The sequence below is a fragment of the Lactuca virosa genome, chromosome 7, assembly GCF_052849685.1.
Source record: "Lactuca virosa cultivar CGN04683 chromosome 7, Lactuca_virosa_CGN04683_v6, whole genome shotgun sequence".
NCBI lineage: Eukaryota > Viridiplantae > Streptophyta > Magnoliopsida > Asterales > Asteraceae > Lactuca > Lactuca virosa.
The window spans coordinates 188318212-188341378 of NC_136432.1; the positions used below are offsets into that span (position 1 = coordinate 188318212).

At 38.4% G+C, this 23167-nt stretch overlaps 1 long non-coding RNA gene across 1 annotated transcript; it reads left to right on the forward strand.

Moving 5' to 3' along the window:
- Window positions 1–14256: 14256 nt before the first annotated feature.
- LOC145125542 (uncharacterized) lies at window positions 14257–17021 on the forward strand. Its single transcript, XR_013716040.1, has 3 exons — window positions 14257–14351; window positions 14990–15125; window positions 16601–17021. It is a non-coding gene; the product is annotated as an uncharacterized LOC145125542 (long non-coding RNA).
- The last annotated feature ends 6146 nt before the right edge of the window (window positions 17022–23167 follow it).

Genomic DNA, 23167 nt, shown 5'->3' on the forward strand with positions numbered 1-23167 from the left:
CTTCCAGTAGCGGTGGGTCTACGACCACAATGCCGGCCCACCAGTAGGAGTTGTATGTTAGATGATTGTCTTTGTGATATTCATCTAGGTTTGCTACTACCTGTTATGTTTTACGTTCTTGCATGATATGATGTTACGTGATGATGGTTGTAGTAGGGGGAGATAGTCCCAAAGTTACCGGCCGATAGGGCCGAAGGGGTAGTTTAGTACCCAGCTAAGTTAGATTATGATTACGTGACTGTATGTGATACACCGGTCGAGAGGGACGAAGGGGTAGGCCAGCTCCCAAATATGCTAGGTAAGGTCACCGGTCGAGAGGACCGAAGGGGTAGGCCAGCACCCAAATATGCTAGGCAAGGTCGCCGGTCGAGAGGACCGAATGGGTAGGTCGGGCACCCAGATATGCCTGGCAGTATGTATGTTATGTGTTTGTATGGTATGTGGTATGATGGGGGAACTCACTAAGCTTCGTGCTTACAGTTTTCAGTTTTGTTTCAGGTACCTCTTCAGTGAGGGGGAAGGAGCAGACGCGGTAGCGGCATATCACACTCACGCATGATTTCCGCATTGAGTTTTCTGGGATTGTACTCTGATTATTACTATTATCCGATGATATGTTTTTGAGACACGACGTAATAGTTTTATGAATTAATATAATATCAGCAATGTTTGATAAATGATTTCACATGATTACTTAATTAAAAATGAATTTTTTTTAGCCTTGAAAATTGGGATGTTACAAGTTGGTATCAGAGCCTTAGTTTGAGGGATTCAGATACACTCTCGGGTGTGTCTGAACTCAAACTGAGGACTTGGTAAGAAAACTTTCAAAAAAGAAAATCACGTTATGAAAAGAAGTTTGAAAAGAGAAAAAGGAACTTTGAAAAAGAACAAGATGTGTGATGTGCGCGACCGGTCGAGCTAGAGTAAGTTTTCCCCAAGATACCCATACATGTTATGTTATGATATGATATGATTATGAGAATTGCATGCTAGATTAGGGCTAGAGGACCTAGGAAGGATGCCTTATATGCCTACTGTATATGTATGAGAAATGCATGCTAGATTAGGGCTAAGGATCTAGGAAGATGCCTGATATGCCTGCTATATGTGCTTTTGAGCTGCAAGATGTTACTAATTAGTCAGTTATATGATAGCTTGGATAGAGTACGATGGTATTGGGTTAATCAATGCCCGAATGTTGTTGCTTTGTGCTTCGGGAGTCATAGTTATCTTTAGCTAACTAGTAAACGAATACGTTAAGTTACATATTGTGAGGACGAAATAATTCTAGAAGGTTAGGTCTAGCCCTACTGCACAGCTCTTGTTTGAGTCCAATCGTTGTGGGGTAGGACCTTTCATTTGAAGAATTATCTGGTCTTAGTAATATGTAATGGTATTCGCAAGCTAGTTAGGTAAAGGTACCAGGGGTTCCTTATGCAGTTGATGGCGGAGAGTAGGTCGGAGAGTTACCCTAGGGTAAGCCTAGGACGAGATTGGAAAACAGTGCACCAGTAATAGGAGGGACTTGGTGAAGTCGAAGCAATCCTCGAGGAAAATACGGATAGATGTGGAAGGTAGTATGGGCTCGTACTACTGAAAGCAGAGGATCCATACTCGAATCGAGGAGGGCCAAGATGGAGCCAGGAAACTTGTAGAGTGTATGAAACCTCTCGAGGTTTATGTATGATTATGACAGTTATGTGTTATGTTTCAGAATGGTGATGATCACACGTCATGTAGGAGGAGGTTTAGGATCAGGATCCGGTTCAAGATCAGGTTCGGGAGCAGGTACTGAGCCAGTTGATGAGGGGCTACGTGAGTTCATTGCTTCTGAGATCACGAGAGGCATCCTTGAGTCGACCACGGTGATTTTCGGGTCGATCAAGGAAGGGAACATTGAGTTGATGGAGGATCGCCTCAGGGCGTTCAAGAGTGACATGGCACACAGCCAGTTAGGGTCGCGCACACTGTCCCTCAAGGACTTTAGGGGAAGTGGTGTGCCGGATTTCCATGGGGCTAAGGACCCCATCACAGCCAGGAGGTGGATTGAAGACATTGAGTCTGCACAGTTGACGAGCTTCTGCCCTGAGGGGTCGAATGTGCGATATGTTGCAGGTTGTTTGAGAGATAGGGCCAGAGATTGGTGGGAGTCGGTTGGCGACTCGTTGGGAGCCTCAGCGATTGAGGTTATGACTTGGTCAGAATTTCTGACCAAGTTCCAGTCTGAGCTTGCGCCAGCTGTAGAGCTTCAGCAGCTGGCCAGAGAATTTCTGGATATGAGACAGACGACAGAGACGGTGGCGGAGATTACCGCCAAGTTCCGGGAGAGGGCATTGTTGGTGCCCCAGTATGCGAGAGACGAGGATATGCGGAGGACCCGCTATCATGATATGTTACGAGCTGATATCCGGGAGCATGTCAGCTACTCGGCTTGCCCGACCCTGGATTCCATGATTGCTCGGGCGAAGGAGAGAGAGATAGACTTAGAGCACATCAGGAAGAGAAAGGAGGAGGAGGGACAGGTTACTGGGGCTTCGGGGAAGAAGCCCAAGGGATCCGACTCTAGGTCGAAGGGCCAACAGTGTGACAACCCGGAAAATGTTTACTTTTAAAAGCCCAGTCAATCAACTCAACTGAGTGTCAGACTCATTGGTAATGAGTTCTAGCCCGGTTAAAGGTCATTCTAATCATTTTTAAGCCTAGTACACTTAAGGAATGAGTGTAGAATGTACCTGCTAGAGACACTGTCCAAGAAATCAAGCCTTAACCTTCTTATTGAGAGTTCACGGCCACAACACATGAGTTTACGGCCGTAAACTCATGATGGGCCGTAAACTCCCACTTTTTAGACTCATATCCTCCATATTCTTCATTATTCTCATTTCCAAGTCAAGAAAGTCTCATTCTCTCTCAAGTATCATCCAAATTTTCATCTTAGATCTTCAAAAGTGTAAGTGTTCTTGCCCTAGTTTGTTGTTAATCCTTCTTAACTAGCTTCATCCTCATGATTCATCCATGGAAATCATGTTTTCTTAGATCTTCAAGAAACACTAAGAACACCAAGAACACACACACTAGTGTTCTTGGCCAAAACCGACCATTTCAAGCTTCTAGATCGTAAGTACTCTTCCCTATACTTCATATCTAGTAGGAGGCCTTGAATTACAACATTGAAACATGCCTTTTCCCATGAAGATCATGAGTTTACGGCCCAAGATCTTCCTTGGCCGTAAACTCCATGTTACGGCATGTTTGGGCCTTAAGCTCTTCCAACAAGCAAACCTTTGATCTAGAACCCTTCCTTGATGGAAATAAGACCTTAAACTACTCTCAAATGCAAAATGGCCATGAGTTTACGGCTGTAAACTCCTTTGGGTCGTAAACTCATCAAAAGCCTTCATGGATTAGGTCTTTCTCATCCTTGTGTAGAGCAAAAGTCCCTAAAGCTTCCCTAGCCTTCAAACAACCACTTGTGCATGTTTGACCATGAGTTTACGGCCGTAAACTCCCTTTGGTCGTAAACCCATGGTAGTAAAATCAAGTTAGTGCCATTCCACTTCCCTTTGATGAATCGCATGTGATTCTAACACTTGGTCAAAGTGTTTCCTAGTCCCGGAAGGTGTTTCCCTTCATATAGTTGTTTATAAACACTATATTCATGCCAATATATGTCATTATATGTCATTATATGTCATTTAGGACTTGTTGTGTCTCAGAACTTCATTCGTGGAACTTCTCATCCTTACACGCATAGCCGTTTGAATCACCCACATCAAGTGAGTTCATACCCCGTAATGAATCTTTTAACTGTTTTAAATGTTTTAAGGGGGGGAATACAAGTTGAACACAATGATAATTGTGTAACTGTTTGTTATAAACATCTTTCAAAAAGTTACTTATGTCATTTATAAGTTGTCAAAACATTTCAAAAACTCTTTTAAAGTTATGTTACTTTATAGTTATACAAAACTCCGTTTTTAAAGTACAAGCATAACTTAGTAGATAAACGAGTCTTTTCAATAACAGTTCAAGTAAAACTTTAGTAAACTATAATAGGTATAGTTTAGGAGGATGCTATTCATTACTTCTAGTTCAATGAAGCATACAAAGAAACAATAACATATAGAGAGAGATACTATATTGAGAAACAAACAATACCATACAGAACAAACATACTAAGTTGCTATAGCATGGAACTACTACAGGATCTAATTATACCAATGAATCACTAACTTATTGTTTTAAACAAAAGGTGATAGTTATATTGGGTATACATGATCATATAACTTAAATGTGAATTACACGGCTTGCAAGAATTTGCAGAGGTCGCATTTGGTTCCCTTAATCTCTAGTCAGGGAGAGCGTTTAGTAGGGGTACTAGCCTTCACATTATGACCATAATAAAACAAACATGTTTTAGGTCATCAGTACATCCGCATGTCATTATAAATGACAATTGTGTACTTACATTTCCCATTACTTTCATAAAGTGACAGTACCACTTGAAAGTCAAATGCAAACTATTTTCGAGTTAAGATAGTTATAAACAAGGGAAAACTTACATTTTTACAAACGACAAACAGAACAGTCGAGTCTAGCAAATAACATTAGATGCCTTGGTAGAAGGCTTTGTTTAAAAGAAAGGACCATAATGCTAACCTTATGATTCCTTAATGTATACATCAAAGGATATATATATATATACCAATAGGGTCCGACGGGTAATAGGATGTGTGCTCTCCGCTTCACTTCCTGTTCATTGTTTGGTTGTGGGCTTGGAACGACTTCACCCAATCTATTGTCTATTCGATTCTATATATATATATATATATATATATATATATATATATATATATATATATGCTCTGTATACATTAAGTCATCATAAGGGTACCAGGTATGGGTCAAGTCATAGAACACAGAGTCAATGCACAGTTTTCTAGTACAAAACATACTTTCCAAATCAGAAACTTTGGTTTACAAAACTAGAAACTTCCCAATAAAGGGTTTAATCCATTTTATTAAACTAGTATAAACTTAAAGGACCTTAGGTGATTAACTCTATAATACTTTAGTTTATACATCATGGTTATATATAACTAATACCCAATAGGTAGTTGGATGTGTGTTTTCCGCCTTACTTCCTGTTCCTTGTTTGGTTGTGGGCTTAGGGCAGATTCACCCAATTAACTTTCTATCCGATATTAGATCATATATATCCAGTATAAACTAAGTTATTATAAAAGTGATTACTGTGGTTACCATTTTATTATAAGAAATAAGGGTTTTCTTAAAGAATCTTTTCATTAAATATAAAGGGACCACTACAATTAACTCCATGAGTAACAAGTGAATACACCAGGGTTATATACCACAATGATCAAACAAACCATGGGATGTGTGCTTTCCGCCTTAGGGTAGATGCGCACAATCGATTGTTTATTTACTCCGAGTCTTATATAACTTGTATCCACTTAGTACTCATAGAAAGGATTTTAGAGTCATTTTTACTTATCTTTCATTAAAGTAGGAAATATAGGATTTTCTAGAGGAACAGGCGAACTTTTCTAAACAGAACTTACAATTTACAACATTTTACAACTTACTACATTTTTAACTACATTATACAACTTACTTACATCACTAAAATTTTATGAACTCACCAGCTTAATTGCTGATCAACTCTTTTAAATAACTTGTATTCTCAGGAGACTAATAGACAGGTACTCGTGCTGGGAATTCAGAAGATGGAGCATAATAGCTTCAAGTCTTGTTTTGTTATTTGCTTATGAATTCTATGTTTTGTGAACACATACTTTGTAAAGACTTTCTTTCAAATGAAATGGTTGTTCATTACTTGCTTACTATAATGCATATCTTGTGATACTAAACATGACGTCCTCCACCCCCGAACGATTCCGCCGTTCCGGTTTTGGGGTGTGACAAACAGGGGCGGGGCCGCTGCGGAAAGTACGGCAAGACTCATGAGGGGGTTTGTAGGATGGGATCATCAGGCTGTTACAAGTCCGACAAGACGGGGCACTTCAGCAGGGATTGTACCGCCCCTACGCCCACTTTCCAGATATCAGAGTTCTTGTGTTTCCACTGCAACCAGCGAGGCCATAAAAAGGCCAATTGCCCTCAGTTGACAGCAGCAACGCCAGTGAAGGCGCCGGCTCCAGCGACCCTGCAGATTACTGATGGCCGGCAGGGCAAGACAGAGGCTCCAGTGGTGAGGATCCGAGCCTTCCAGTTGACTACCGAGGAGGCACGCGCCGTACCCGATGTGGTGACGGGTATGATTTCTTCCCTCTACTTTTATTTTATGTTTCTTATGATATTGATGTGCCATATGATATGTCTTGTTTAGGATCGTTCCATGTGAATGGTATCCCAGTTCAGGTGTTGTTCGATTTGGGTGCTACCCGGTCATTTGTCTCTCTTGCGCTTAGCAAGAGGTTCTCTGAGTCGTCGGGCATGTTGGATTGCCCTCTAGAGGTCGAGATTGGAGATGATCGATCAGTGCGAGCGTCAGAGGTTTTCAGGGACTGTGTTCTGAGGTTGTTCGAGGAGCGTTATTTGGTAGACTTGGTTCCCATTCCGTTGCGTGGGAACAAAGTGATTATAGGCATGGATTGGTTGAGCTCCAACGGGGCAGTGATCGACTGCGCGCATCAGTTGGTTCGGATCAGGACCCCGAATGAGGGAGAGCTGGTGGTTCAGGGCGAGAGGCCACAGCGCGGACCAGCACTATGTTCAGCAGCGAGGGCTAGGCGTTATCTTCAGTAGGGTTGCACTAGGTATGTCGCCTATGTTATGGATACCCCGGGACGCGGGTAAGACGATGGTGAGTGATGTTCTGGTGGTGCGAGATTACACGAATGTATTCCCAGAGGAGGTGTCTGGGATACCTCCGGAGCGACAGGTGGAGTTCAGGATCGACCTAGTCCTTGGTGCGGCCCCGATAGCCAAGGCACCATATCGGTTGGCTCCTCCCAAGATGCATGAGTTGTCTACGCAGTTGCAGGAGGTGTTAGACAAGGGATTTATCAGGCCGAGTAGTTCGCCTTGGGGAGCCCCGATCCTGTTTGTCAAGAAGAAGGACGGGTCGCATCGCATGTGCATAGATTACCGGGAGCTGAATAAGGTAACGGTGAAGAACCATTACCCACTTCCTAGGATAGATGATTTGTTCGACCAACTACAGGGAGCATCTTGGTTTTCCAAGATTGACTTGCGGTCAGGGTACCACCAGATGAGGGTCAGAGAGGAGGATGTAGAGAAGACGGATTTTCGGACTCGGTACGGCCACTACGAGTTCGTGGTGATGCCCTTCGGGCTCACCAATGCTCCTGCCGCGTTCATGGACCTCATGAACCGCGTGTGCAGGCCGATGCTAGATCGGTTTGTGATAGTTTTCATTGATGACATCTTGGTTTACTCCAAGACGCAGGAGCAGCATGAGGAGCACTTGCGAGAGGTGTTAGATACCCTGAGGAGGGAGATCTTGTATGCCAAATTCTCCATGTGCTAGTTCTGGTTGCGCGAGATGCAGTTTCTTGGGCACCTTGTCAACCAGGACGGGATATTGGTTGACCCGGCCAAGGTGGAGGCCGTGATAAGATGGGAGGTTCCAAAGTCTCCATCTGAGATTCGGAGTTTCCTAGGACTGGTAGGCTATTATCGGAGATTCATTCAAGACTTCTCCAATATAGTCGTACCTCTGACCCGACTGACGAAGAAAGCCATTGTCTTTCGCTGGGGGCCTGAGCAGCAGGCAGTGTTTGAGACGTTGAGACAGAGACTATGCGAGGCACCGATACTCGCCCTGCCCGAGGGCGTGGAGGAATTTGTGGTATATTGTGATGCGTCCATCTCAGGGTTGGGCGTGGCATTGATGCAGAGGGGGCACGTTATCGCTTACGCTTCGAGGCAGCTGAAGCCTCATGAAGCGAACTACCCGACGCATGATTTGGAGTTGGGGCGGTCGTCTTCGCCCTCAAGATTTGGCGACACTACCTCTATGGGGTCCGATGTACCATCTACACGGACCACAAGAGTTTGAGGTACCTCATGGATCAGCCGAATCTGAACATGAGGCAGCGTCGGTGGTTAGATATGGTGAAGGATTACGATTGCGAGATCCTTTACCACCCGGGGAAGGCCAATGTCGTGGCCGACGCGCTTAGCTGCAAGACAGCGCCGATTAGAGACATATGCATGAGGATGACGGTGGTGACTCCTCTTTTGGAGCAGATCCGAGAGCCCCAACAGGAGGCTATGAAGGAGGAACATCGGAAGAGTGAGCGTATTGTGGGACAAATTTCCTCCTTTGACTATGATAGCCGTGGATTATTGACACTACATCGCAGGGTGTGGGTTCCCTATCATGGGGGTGTGCGCCAGGTTCTGATGGAGGAGGCGCACAAATCCCGATTCTCGATTCATCCCGGGGCGACGAAGTTGTACAGGGATCTTCGACCCGATTACTGGTGGCCCTGCATGAAGCGGGACGTCGCCTGGTACGTAGAGCGATGCTTGACCTGCAGGAAGGTCAAGGCCGAGCACCAGAGGCCACACGGCAAGATGCAGCCGTTAGACATTCCCATGTGGAAATGGGTAGATATTACTATGGATTTCATCACCAAGCTTCTCAGGACTGCACGGGGAGTGGATTCGGTTTGGGTCATCGTGCATCGGTTGACTAAGAGCGCCCATTTCATTCCGATTCAGGAGAGAATTTCGGCCGAGAAGTTGGCCGATATCTACATCCGAGAGGTGGTGGCTCGGCACGGGGTGCCAGTTTCGGTGATTTTGGACCGGGACGTGCGGTTTACTTCCAGATTCTGGAAGAAGTTTCACGACGAGTTGGGTACCCGTCTGCACTTTAGCACTGCCTTCCACCCATAGACGGATGGCCAGAGTGAGCGGACCATCCAGACTCTAGAGGATATGCTGCGGGCGTGTTTTTTAGATTCCGGCGGTAGTTGGGATACTTACCTTCCTTTGGCTGAGTTTTCCTATAATAACAGTTATCACACGAGTTTCGATTGTCCTCCCTTTGAGATGTTGTACGGGAGGAAGTGCAGGACCCCGATATGTTGGGGTGAAGTCGGACAGAGGGTCATGGGGAGCACCGAAGTGATGCTCAAGACGACAGAGAGGATTCATCAGGTTAGGAGTAGGCTTCAGACTGCACAGAGTCGGCAGAAAAGTTATGCCGACAAGCGCCGTTCGGACTTGGAATTCCAGGTCGGGGATATGGTCCCCCTGAAGGTGTCGCCTTGGAAAGGCGTCATCCGATTCAGGAAGCGGGGCAAGTTGGGCCCCAGGTATATTGGACCTTTCAGGGTTGTCGCCTGGGTGGGCATGGTGGCATATAGGCTGGACCTGCCAGCCGAACTCAGTCAGATTCACAGTACGTTTCACGTCTCCCAGTTACGGAAGTGTCAGGTGGACGACTCGGCAGTTGTACCCTTGGAGGATATTCAGGTGGATGACAGCCTGAATTACATCGAGCGACCAGTGGCAATCCTTGACAGGAAGTCGAAGGATCTGAGGAACAAGAGAGTGGAGCTGGTAAAGGTGCAATGGCAGCACCGCAAGGGGTCAAAATGGACTTGGGAGCCGGAGGAAGAGATGAGGGAGCACTACCCCGAGCTCTTTCCAGATTCAGCAGCAGACTTCAAGGACGATGTCTAAAATAAGTGGGGGAGATTTGTAGCACCCGATTCCAGGTACGTATTTAATTAAAGAAATTCATGTGTTTTCTCTGGGGCTCGACGAGTTGGTGGCCCAACTCGTCGAGTAGAGTCGTGATCCGCGGGAGTTTAAGTAACCTACTCGACGAGTCGGGAGACCGACTCGACAAGTAGGAGTTGTTTGAGTGAAACCCTAAATTTGAGGGTTTGCACCCTATTTAAACACCTTATCTCAGCTTCCATCGTCCCTTGTACTCCCAGAAGACATCTTAGCGAAACCCTAGCCGTTTTTGAGTGTTCTAAGGCCATTTTGGTGCTTTTTGGTGGGTTGTGAAGCTTGAGAAGAGGGAAGGAACTTGTGAGACCAAGGGGAAACAAGAAGATCCAGAGTTTCAAGCTTGTTTTCAGCTTATTGAAGGTATGAAGCTGAACCTTTGTCTATAGATCTTGATTTTTGGGCCTTTTCCTTCATATTTCTAAGCCCTAGAGAGGTTGTATTCGGGATTTAGTGTTGGAAGTCAGTGTGTACTTTAGATCCAGGTCTATTGGGGAGTTTTATGGCACAAAGGTGCCCATTTTGTTGCCATGAACACCCCATGCACTTTGGAGGCCATCTTTTATGGCTTTTTGGGCCAAAGACCCCTTGTATGTGTACCAAGTTTGGAACTTTACGTGTAAAATGGACATTAGGAGGCCTGATATATGGTTTTGGTGTTTTAAGACCCATTTAAACCAACTGTATAGTGTTGGCCAAGGATGGACTCGACGATTTGTTCTTGGAACTCGGCGACTCGCGGTGTATTGACCACCAAATCCTTTCTGTGGATGGACCAGTTGTTAGGGAGAAAGTCCCTTAGTTATTTAGACGCGTAAAGGGACCTGGGAATCATAGGACTCGACGAGTGTATGAACAGACTCGGCGAGTCCAAGGCAATCTCCCAATCTTTGAAGATGGACTCGACGAGTTGTTTATACAACTCGGCGAGTCATAGACTGGACACATTCTTATGAGGGAGATGAACTCGACAAGTTCAAGGATGAACTCGGCGAGTCGGATGAAGATGGATCAGGTTAGTAGAGCATGGACTCGACGAGTTATCATAGTAGAGCATGGACTCGACGAGTTCAAGGAGAACCCGTCGAGTTCTTGCTAGACTCGACGAGTGGAGTCGGGATTGGATCAGGTTAGTAGAGCATGGACTCGACGAGTTAGTAGACCAACTCAGCGAGTCAGGTCAACTGGGTGTTGACTTTGACCAATGTTGACTTTGCCTGGTTTTGGTATTGACCCTGGTTAGGGTTGTATGTTCGGTTTGATGACTTGAAGGTTGTCGTGTAGGGATTCAGGGGTTGAGGAGAGCCGACCTTCACGCAGAGGACAGTTCCGGCACTACACGACATCGAGGTGAGTTACCTTCCAGTAGCGGTGGGTCTACGGCCACAATGTCGATCCACCAGTAGGAGTTGTATGTTAGATGATTGTCTTTGTGATATTCATCTAGGTTTGCTACTACCTGTTACGTTTTACGTGCTAGCATGATATGATGTTACGTGATGATGGTAGTAGTAGGGGGAGATAGTCCCCAAGTTACCGACCGATAGGGCCGAAGGGGTAATTTAGTACCCAGCTAAGTTAGATTATGATTAAGTGAATGTATGTGTTAGACCGGTCGAGAGGGACGAAGGGGTAGGCCAGCACCCAGATATGCTAGGCAAGGTCACCGGTCAAAAGGACCGAAGGGGTAGGCCAGCACCCAGATATGCTAGGCAAGGTCGCCGGTCGAGAGGACCGAAGGGGTAGGTCGGGCACCCAGATATGCCTGGCAATATGTATGTTATGTGTTTGTATGGTATGTGGTATGATGGGGGGATTCACTAAGCTTCGTGCTTACAGTTTTCAGTTTTGTTTCAGGTACCTCTTCAGCGAAGGGGAAGGAGCCGGCGCGGTAGCGGCACATCACACTCACGCATGATTTCCGCATTGAGTTTTCTGTGATTGTACTCTGATTATTACTATTATCCGATGATATGTTTTTGAGACACGACGTAATGGTTTTATGAATTAATATAATATCAGCAATGTTTGATAAATGATTTCACATGATTACTTAATTAAAAATGAATTTTTTTAGCCTTGAAAATTGGGTTGTTACAGTTGTACACAACAACATTACCCTTCTTTTTTTCTGATCATCAATTGGAGCACTTGTCTGCTGATTGCATCGATTGAACTCGAATTATCCACCCTTCTTTTATCTAACAGGTCGGAATCAACACATGGAAAGAAAACAGTGAAACTTTCAATCGACTTCAGGTTGAATCAACTGATGGAACCGAAAATCGATCAAAGAAAGAAAAGGGAAATTGAAGCACTGATGGAAGCGGTGATCGATCAAAGAAAGAAAATGGTGAATCGTTCGGTCGATCAAAGAAACAAAAGGGTGAATCAAAGAAAGTTGGGGCTAGTGACCTAAAGTCGCGAGCAATCAAAGAAAGAAAAGTGGGGAAGAATGAGATACTAAAAAGTTATATGAAACAATTAAAATTCATCCCACATCGCTGGTGGGAGCATTCGTTAAAAGCAACTTATTCTATAAAAAGGAGCTTGTATCTCTTAAAAAAACAAACCCAACTACTTTTTGGGCAAGCTGGCTCTTTTGAGTTGCGATCCCTTAGAGTTTGCTTGATCGATTTGGGCCGATTTGGAGTTCGAGTAGGTCCGATTTGGACCGAATTGGACCAACTTTGACCGATATTGACTAGAGTCGATTAGTTAACCCTCTAACCCTTATTCGTAATCGGTTGGAGGCTGCCTAGTGTCTAGGCGCCGATTAATCGGCCGCCTAGATCGATTTTTACAACATTGATATATATATATATATATATATATATATATATATATATATATATATATATATATATATATATATATATATATATATATATATATATATAGAGAGAGAGAGAGAGAGAGAGAGAGAGAGTTAGGTTCAAATGTTTCTCACATCTATTGTGTGCTAGAATGTACCAATAGGAATTTAGTATTAATTATACGTATATTAAATGTTATCCATACTTTTAACTCGTTTTTATGGAAACTAATTAAATTCATCATTAATGTCAACAATAATATTCGTTCAGAATGAACTCATATCTAGAAGAATGAGGGTGTATTTCAGCAGAATGAGAGTGTATTCTAGTAGAATACACTCTCGTTCTTCATATTCCATGCAACTTTATTGTATTTTTAAGTGAGTGAGTCCTGAAACAAAATACGAACTCATATATAAAAACCTAGATGCGAATTCATTCTGAAAGAATGTTATTGCTGACATTAATGACAGATTTAATTAGTTTCCATAAAAAGAGAATTATAATTATGGATATCATTTAATATACATATAATTATGGAAATCATTTAATATCTATATTTATTTAATTAAATAATTATTTAATTTACTAAATTCTTATTGGTGCATTCTAGCACACAATAAATGTAAGAAAACAAAATAACCTAGCCCCATATATATATATATATATATATATATATATATATATATATATATATATATATATATATATATATCTTTACTATATTATTAAAGATATTGCCTCTTTCTTGAAAATTAAGAGGTACAATATGTATTACCTCATGTACAATAATATTAAGCATATAACCGATCAAATACGTATTACACTATACCTTACCCTAATGTCCTAAACACACAACAACCGCCATTAAACCAATTCTCATCCTCTCCACCAAAGATGCAGTCCACCTTTCCGTCACACACAGGTAGCCCTAACCATAGAAAACTTAGATCAACCACGATCAACCAAGATTCTCGGGGAAGTTAAGGAAGACCATCAAGAAAGAAAAGAGAAAATCCCAGATCAGAAAAACTGGAATCGAGATCAATGATTTCCCTGGTGGGTCAAATGGGTTTGAAACCAACGTCCTTACTTCTTCATCCGTCTCCACCAACGTCTCCCACCGAAGGTCCAAGGCTGCCGACCTCCCCCACCGAAGACGTCCCATCATCCAAAAAACCCATCTATTTCAAAGATGATATCGTGCCTCGGGGTTTTCCCTTCGCCCATAAATCCGTTACTTTTCCCTCTCTCTCTCTCTCTCGCCTCTCTTTCTCTCTCTCGATCGCCATCAGAAAGGAAATGAAAACTCTCTTCTTTCCGTCTCCTTCGTAATCAACTTGACATGCATTTCAACTTCACAGGCGTTTCTACTCATGCCTTTCTGTTGATCCCATCCATTTCGGGGAGCCGGATTGAGAGGGCTCTGCCGAAACCCTAATTTCAAATTATCAGCGATGGCTAGGCGCGAATTGTCAAGCACATTGAAGAACTCAAAGGTAATTATAAGCCGATTCTTGATTTTTTCAGATACTTTTCAGTCTTTACTATGCATAACTTTGTTCTCAATCCCCGAATTTTGAGTTGAGGCTCAATTACCTTCTGCATTTAAAATTGTTTCAATTTTTTTTTAGTAATTTGAAAATTTTATTTTCTTTGCTGATGCATGAATTTCAGGTCATAAAGCGGACCTAGCACAAAATAACAAAGTTACAGATTTGATTTTCTCAAATATAATAAGAAACTACTTTCAGGTTTTAAACGTCAAATGAAAAGGTAACATCCAGATCTTAGCTTATGTCCTCTCTCATGTTGATTTTTGTTCTTCTATTGTGTTTTCCTTTTTGTTTTCCTTTCATATCGGGTGGTTCTTGAGTGATTAGTATCTTTACAACCCTCCCTCAAGGTTTCAAGTTCTTAATATGGCTGTAAGAGGAACAATTTCAAATAGGTGATATTTATTTCTTATTTTCTTTTCTTTAAGTACATATACTAACTTACAAAAAAATACAACAGATGAAGAGATGATGTTTATTTGGATTGACTGATGGATCTTACCAATGTTTATAAGCTATAACAAATTTTTAATGTACATCAGTGAAAAAGACCTTGACAACATCATTATGTTTTTAACTGTATGTCTTACTTTTTTTTCACGTCATATATGTTGTAAGATGAGAAACTGAATATGTAGAGCTTCTTCATACTACTCAGACCCTAGACAGGTTTAAAGCCATTTTCAATATTTACATTGTTGTATTTGTATAAAGGTAAGATTTCTAACTTTTAAAGCTTAAAAATTATTGACTTTTGAAAGGACTTCCTATTCTTAATGTACATTGTGAATGTGTGTGGCAAAATCAAACCCCAAGTGATAATTAACATAATGGACAATTTCATTCCATCCTTTGCAGGGATTATTACACTTGGATGAAGCCATTGGTATTGAAAACAGAGGAATATGGATATCTCGGATTTCAAAATTTCCAAATCCCTTTTGAGAAGATTATGCCTCATTATACTTTTTAGTACCTGGACCAAAGGATTCATGTAAGTTCCAGTTAAAGTTTGTTAGTTTCTTTCACTATGAATCTTGATTTCAGGCGCTAAACCTCATTCTTGAGCCCAAAACTTTTCACCTTAATTTGAGAAAGCTTACTTGACACTCAGATGAGAGTGACTTATTTTTTTTGGTGACATTAAATTTTTGGGTAATTGTAGCAGTTCAAAATAAGAGACAAGGAGATTTTAGAAGCATCATAAATGGCCTCCTTTGTCAGTACTCATTCCTATATTAGTTTACTTCATTAATATCTGATTCTATCTCTGATGCTCACAAAATCTTTGGTTCTTGTCCACCTATGCAAATTTTTGATCCAGCCAAGATGCTCACAGTAAGATTATTATTTAACATTGATGTTTCTTGCAATTATTCCTAACTTGTATCAGGTTTCAAAAGTAATTATTATATAATTTTGTTTAAAAAATATAATTTTCCTTACTTTGTCGTTGATTCTGTGTTAAGTTAAAAAAAATTATTTTATTTACAAATTACAACACATGGATAATGGTATAAGATCTACAACAAAGGGAAATGGAAATCCTGGGGAGTCATCTATTTTGCTTGATGGAATGGAATGAACGATTCCCCAATGAATCTCATTCCTTCCATTTTGTTAAGCTTTGTTGCTTAGGCAAATGGTGTTTTTTTTTCAATACTTTAATGTTTCCATTTTTATTTATGAAACTTTTCATTATACATTTAAAAAAAATCATGATTTTAATAAGGCTTAATAAAAAAAATAACCACATTGTTATACATTTAAAAAAAATCATGATTTCATTATACATTTAAAAAAATCTCTCCTTTATTTTCTCTGTTAGAAGCCACCGCTACCACCTCCTTCTCCCCCCTATCTGTCTCTCTCTAACAAAAAAACTCACCACCACCATCGTTATTGTCCCTTGCGCTTCTCCCCCTTTGCCTGCCTAAATCTCACTGCAAACCCTAGATCTAAACCATCAATCGCCGCCATTAACCACCAAACTCCCCGTCTCTTATTCTTTCTCTGTTAAATGTTCAATTTTTTTTGTTTCATTATTGTTTTAGTTTTTTACTCATTTGTGTTATAACGGCTTCTAGTTCTAACATGTTTGATTCCTAACAGGGGTGTTAAAATTATCACAAGTTTGAGTTCTTAATGATTTGTTTTTACTTATTTTGTTTCTTTCTTGTTGTTCCGGTTTTTGATCATATGATTGTAGATATCGATTGCAACACAGCTACAAATCTGAAATCTTGCAACATAGATCATCTAGATGATGCAATATCCTGGTTGAACTATTTTTAGGACTTCTATTATATTGTTTATTTATAAACGATTGCGTCAATATAGTTCTTACACTACAACTTTACCTCCTATAAATCTCAAATCTATCATCTTATTATCCTATTAATGATCTCTTTTTTGTTTCTATATTTATGTTTATGGTGGGTTTTAATCTCCTCCATTTGTGTTTGGCAGTTTCAAAAAATTCAATTAGGAATTTGAAGATTAAGGAAGCCACTATTGATGTCGCAGAGGTTTGGACTTGCTGGAATGAACTAGGATTTAGGTGAAAGAGGAAAGTGATGGAAGCTGCTAACATTGAGAAATTAATTTAATCAATCAAGGGATTTGTATGTTGAAACCACCAAATATGAAGCACATGCCAATGTGGTGGAGTCGTACAAGGTGAAGTAATTATGTGGGATATTTTAGGTGGGGTTTCAATTTTGTTTGTTATATATGTTGGAGCTATTAATTTCTCAGGCTAAATAGAAAGGTTTGTAATTAAAAAAACCAAAACTAGAAATAATGTGTTAAATGCATTTTGCCTAATACTCTGAGAGATCATATCCTGTAGGGAGTGGGCTTTTCCTTAATACTACTAAGGTTAGTTTTATACTTTTATCTTATCACTAAAAGGGTTAACTATTAGTTTATTGGAATACTTCTGAAGAAATATGACCTTTCGATTTATGGTTAGTTGTCTAAATGTTCATTTAGGAATTGCTTCGAATATGAAGAATGAGGGTATATCATGTTGTAAGTAAAATAATAATATAATAACAAGATGGTTATAGAAAGTATATTTATCATATGAATTTTTATCTGTGTAAGGTGATTCTATATGATTTATAAATGTTTGTGTGTTACCTTTTGTGTTTGTAGCAATACCTGCAGGCTCATATTGTTGTTAATTGACATTTTGATGGAAGTGGCTAATGGAAAGGAATGGAGGTTATAAAGAAGTAATATAGGTTATAAAGAAGTCGGAGTCTTATGTGTGTTTAATGAGTTTTAATCCATTGATCAATACTGTAATGTTACGATTTGAGGTGAATTAGTTTGATGTTCTGTCATTCCTTACTGGTTAAATTTTAATGAAACTATTTAAAATAAATTGACATGTTGATTTCCAAGTGAAATAGTCAAAATATGTTAAACATGTTAGATTTTAATTTTTTTTCCAACGTATAACAAATTTAAATCTTGACTAATATTTAATAACATCAACTTTTAACTAAAATATTTTTATCCAGATCCTTTTTCATTTGGTTAACAATATAAGTTCTACACGAAGACTTGCTTTTTAATAGAAATAAAGAAGTTTGAAAATATTGTTAGCACTTTTTGCTCATATTTAGATAGGTTACTTTATAAATGAAGTGATATAAGAAAAAGGATAATGTCTTTTTGGTGTTAGGTAAAAAAAAACATAACTCATGACTTTATTAGATGAACTCAAAACAATTTTTTCATTCAAATTCATGGATCATCTGTTGCTATCTCCAAAAAAACCAAAAAAAGAATTCATGAGGGAAGATTAGAGTGCAACATAGTATTTAGAAAGAATGTTTTGATGTTGCTAATTAAAATCGAACCATGGCCTCATCATATCCTTTTTTTTTCGTGGTAAACCTTTAGACATTAAATATATAGTCTTGTAATTGTTCAACACAGTCTTCCATTTTCCTTTTAGTTTGGTACCATTTTATTAACTAATGTGTGTAAAACTTATAACTAATCGTCTCTATAAACTAATTAAAAAAAGTTCGTACCCAGCGCTTGGCGCGGGTAGAAAAAGGATCACAATGAATAGAAATTAGTTACGTATTTGCTAATTAAGGGGATTCTTTCCATTTTTATCATATTTACATGTTTCAAATTTCAATTGGAAATCAGGAACAAAATTAAGAATAATATAATATAAAATAATAAATAATAAATAGTTTATATTTTTCCAGATTTATATTAACATAAGGGGCAATTTTGGAAATTCAGTTTGACACATCTGACTTTCAGTTTGTAGAATCATGAACGGTCACATTTACGTTGATGCATTTTCATTGCTACTAAACTTCAATTTGTGGTATATTTTGACATCCGTTCGTGTGGATTTCATTTGGAAAGACTCAAGGGCAAAATGTATGTCTAAAAAACTATTTATATCTTATTTTCATTTTCATAACTTATCATAAGTATTTTGTTTATAAAAATATTACATTTTCTATTAGAGAGAGAAATTGGTAGCAGTTGTTTCACAACAAATGATGTGTTTTATTTATGGAGGGAATCTATTGGGTGGTGTGTTCTCTTTAAACCATTTCCAAATGGGTTATGTAATGGCACCAAATTGATATGTCGAGCTTTCCAATAAAATGTCATTGATGTAGAGATAGTTGTTGGTCAACATGCTGGAAAAAGAGTGTTTTTACCAAGAATTCATCTATGTCCTTCTGACGATGAGATGTTCCCATTTAAACTAAAGAGAAAGTTGTTTCCAATTCAGCTTAGTTTCTCTATGACAATCAGTAAAGCTCAAGGACAAACAATTCCAAATGTAGGTGTTTATCTACCAGAATCGGTATTTTCACATGGCCAACTTTATGTGGCGTTGTCCAGAGGAATATCACGTGTCAATACCAAGGTATTAGTAAAGCCGGAAAAAACGTTTGAATTATGGAATCTACACATCAAACGCTGTGTACAAAAAAGTTTTATGTGATTAACAAGGTACAGTCAACAACTTATTATTTTACAATTTCTTCAAATATGGATCTTAGATGCTCATTTGATGTTTAATGCATGGCTAGCAGATGAAGCAACATGATTGCAGGTTGGTGTAGTTTATATATTGGACATGTTATAAATGTACAAAACTACATGATTGCAGATTGTTGTTATTTATATATTGTAAAATCAAGTATGAACTATTAGATGAAATTCCAAATGTAGACTCAACTTCTGTCGTATTGTATGATTATGCACCTAGCAAGAAACTATCATTTGAAATGAACTATTCGACACGAAATAGTCTACCAAAATGGCCACAATGAATAGCCCACGTCTAAAAGAAACTAATCATCACATTAAAACTATCTTACGAAAGAAACTCTTTGCCGCCCGACGCTTGGCGCGGGTAAACGGCTAGTATATATATATATATATATATATATATATATATATATATATATATATATATATATATATATATATATATATTACTTTTAAAGGCGGTTTTGTTCAACTTGCTAACATGAAAACCAAGATTTAAGAGGATAGCCATCCAACCCATTTATGGAGATAGTTTTTTGTGCTTTACTTTATGTGGTTTATCATTTAGTACTTCTTAGAATCGTAACTCATAGTTGTGGTTTTAAGTTTTCATTAATTATTATTTAAAACTCGATCTGGCTTGTCCATGAGACTAGTTTTCTAAAATTTGGTCAAAATATTCCTATTCTAATCTCCTAATCTAATAAATAAGTACCAAATTGCCACGTGGCAATCTATTAGCCCTTCCCCAATCGATTTTTCCCGCTCAAATGTCTAACTGAATTTCCGAAAATGCCACCGCTCACAGGATCGTGATCTGCAAAAAAATCAAACTCTGTTTCGAATTCAAAAAGATATTCAAATCCTTGTATTGATTACCCATTCATCTATTTTAAGCAGTTTCCGATTTTACAGTAATCATTAATAGTAGATTCGTTACTTTAAAATGGTTCCATAATATCTCCACAATTTACTCACACATGAAAACCTAATCACATTTCAAAGTTTGATTCTCTTCGATGTTTATCGGTCGAAATCGAATGCTCACCCAAAAATCTCGGCAATCCCTTTCAAATCCACCACGTTTCTATCTAAATAAGGAGCTATTGTTCCAGTTATTGCTTTTGATGGCCGCTGCCTTCTCCTCCACAACCACCATCGGCTATTTCCTCTCCCTTTCTCTATACCTCCAGGTTTCTATCTTTCTCAACCCAAAGAGCTTAGGCAGTCGCAACTTATTTTTCACATTTTTTGCAAGTTTACACAAGGAGTAAAGGTTCGTCTGGATATCTAACTCCCACACGGGATGCAAGTTTGTTTTTTTTTTCTAGGTGAATGGTCATATGGAATCCAATTAAAGGTTTCGATTTTTGGTATTGCTAAATGGTTAGAGAGAGTCTGATTGATATCGATTGAAGTGTGTTTTGTTTGATATATTTTTTCCCTACTTTTTTTTTCGGTGTAGATGTGTTTTACATAATCATGTTCCATTCTTATTTATTTTTTTTGATTCTGTATTCCTATTTCTTTAATCAGTTAATATGGGTCTATAAAATTTCAAGATTTTGGGTTTGCGATTTTTACAGTTCTTTAATGATGTATAGGTTCGGTGGGTGAATTCACTGAATCAATTGTCAAGTATGCATCGTATTTGAAAGAACTTAGTTGGGAAAGATGTATGTTAAAGGACGGTATACAAAGGTATCAAAATTTGATTCTTAAAGAATATATAAATCATCATCTCATCAGTCTATTGTAAATTTATAACCAATTTTTTGATTAATCTGTACAATAGGAAACAACAAGATGGGTAATAAGATTTGTCCATTTTAAGAACATTTATACATTATATGTATTGTTCTGTGATAAAATTATGATTTGAAAAGCTAATCCGATCTTGCAAATCCACAGTGTAAGAAAATCAGTTTTTTTTTTTATTTTTTATTTTCTTTTATTTTATTTATGCAGGTTCTTGATGCAACAAAGTGGCAATATAAATCATTCTCTTCTGATTTTGGTGAGTTTAGTTTACTCTATTTTAAATTTTTTAGTTTTGATTTCACTGATCTGAAAGCAATTCGTCTACATTAATTTCATTGAGTTAGAAAGATGAAAACTTAGGGGTTGTTCTGTACAACAAAATAATTTATTTCTTTATTTCAATGTAGCTATTGTATATGATGAGGAATGATTCATTACAAGAATAGCAAAGTAGAATGTGTTCTGGAAACCAATCTTTGAGATGCAAAGAATGTTCCTTATCAAGTAACTATTTATTTAGTAAGGAATTTCTTGCTCACTTGCATTCAGATGCTCTCTTGTGTTATCGAGGTTTAAGTCTGTAAGAAGCATTAAGCTATGCTTTCATTTTCCTGAGTCCAAGACTGCTACCATAGATTAACTCTTATGTTTTCATCGTTTGTGTCTCTTAATTCATACATGTGTCTATGATGGTTATTTCTGTTAGATCTTAAGGTTGGACAGAATGGGTGGGACAAAAACTGACCTTACAAATGACAATTTCCAAAGGAAAATAAATATTTTTTTTTAACTTTATTGATACTATTGGTTATTTTTAATGAATAGTTTAGATGGATATGACTATTTGAAGTCTCATCTGGACTTATTTTTAAATATTTTTGAGCATCAAGGGTATTTTTGTCATAGAAAATATGGCAAAAAAGGAGGTCATTTTTATGGAACTTATATACTCGGTTACTTTTAGATATCATGGCCAAGCTTTTTGTAGATGTTTCTATTTTTTGGAAATTTGCCGGTGTGTTTAATCCTCACAAAAAATTCATCCGGTGGTGCTCTGATTTCTAGACTTTCATATTTGGTCTGTTGTTTTGTCCATTTTACATTTGGGGGTTTATTTTGTCTTATTGTGTTTAGTTTTAGGAGCTCTTATCGGTGTTGTTTGAATATGAGAGGTTGTCTCCTATTTGAATATGTGAGGTTCTTTTTTATAATTTATTGTCATTCTAAAAATAAAAATTACCCTTAAAAAGTTGGTTATTATGGCATCTTACTTTCTATTCTAACTATTACTGCGTCGTAAATAGCAGTGAACTTTACTTAATTATTTATTTGATTTCTTTTGTCGCCCGCAGTAAATAAAATTTATGCCTAAAAGTTGATGTTTTTGCGTGTTATATCAACTTGCTTTTCTTTGATTTTTTCATTCCATTTAGCAATTAACTCAGTTTTTTATTTTTTTTTTATTTTTTTTTTTATTTGCAATAAAAACATGACTTTTCATCTAAAGCTTAAAACTGTCAATTTCTACATTTTAGTTTGCTATATAGGCTTTTATGCAAGACATTAATGGTAAAATGGTCAAGCTACAGATTTTTGGTTGGGCTCCTTATGAGCATCTTATATGAATAAAGATTATGCCTTTTATTTAAAATGATGAATTTATTGATTTTAGTTGATGTTTCTTATATGGAAAAAGATTTAGCCTTTCATTTTAATGATTTTGGTTGGGCTCTTTGTAGGGACTTGTCTTCTATGCTAGCCATGAATGGTAAAACGGTAATTTTAAATATTTGGCCAAACTTTACTTTAATGGATGTTGAAATGAAAAAAGAGAACTAACTCGGAGTCTACAAGCAACACAAGCGAGCTCAGTCTCATCCTCATCATCATTATCTGTACTCATTTTTTTTATATAACTATTGATCTTCATCTTTAATTTCAAAAGTATTATCCCACCCCCCTATAAAATGCAATAGTTGTCAAACTAATGACCAACACATTCATACACCTTATTTTAACTTTCATTTCCATGTTGGTATCCATTTGTCTTTTGTTTTTTTCTTTTATCATGTTTTCTTTCATGCAATTATTTTTCATTATATATTTTTTAGAGTTTTAATACATCATATTGCAAGAAAAAATAAAAATAAATAAAACTAAAATAAATTACGCATGTTTCTTGGTTTTATTTTTCGTTATATCTTTTTAGAGTTTTCACACAAACAAAAA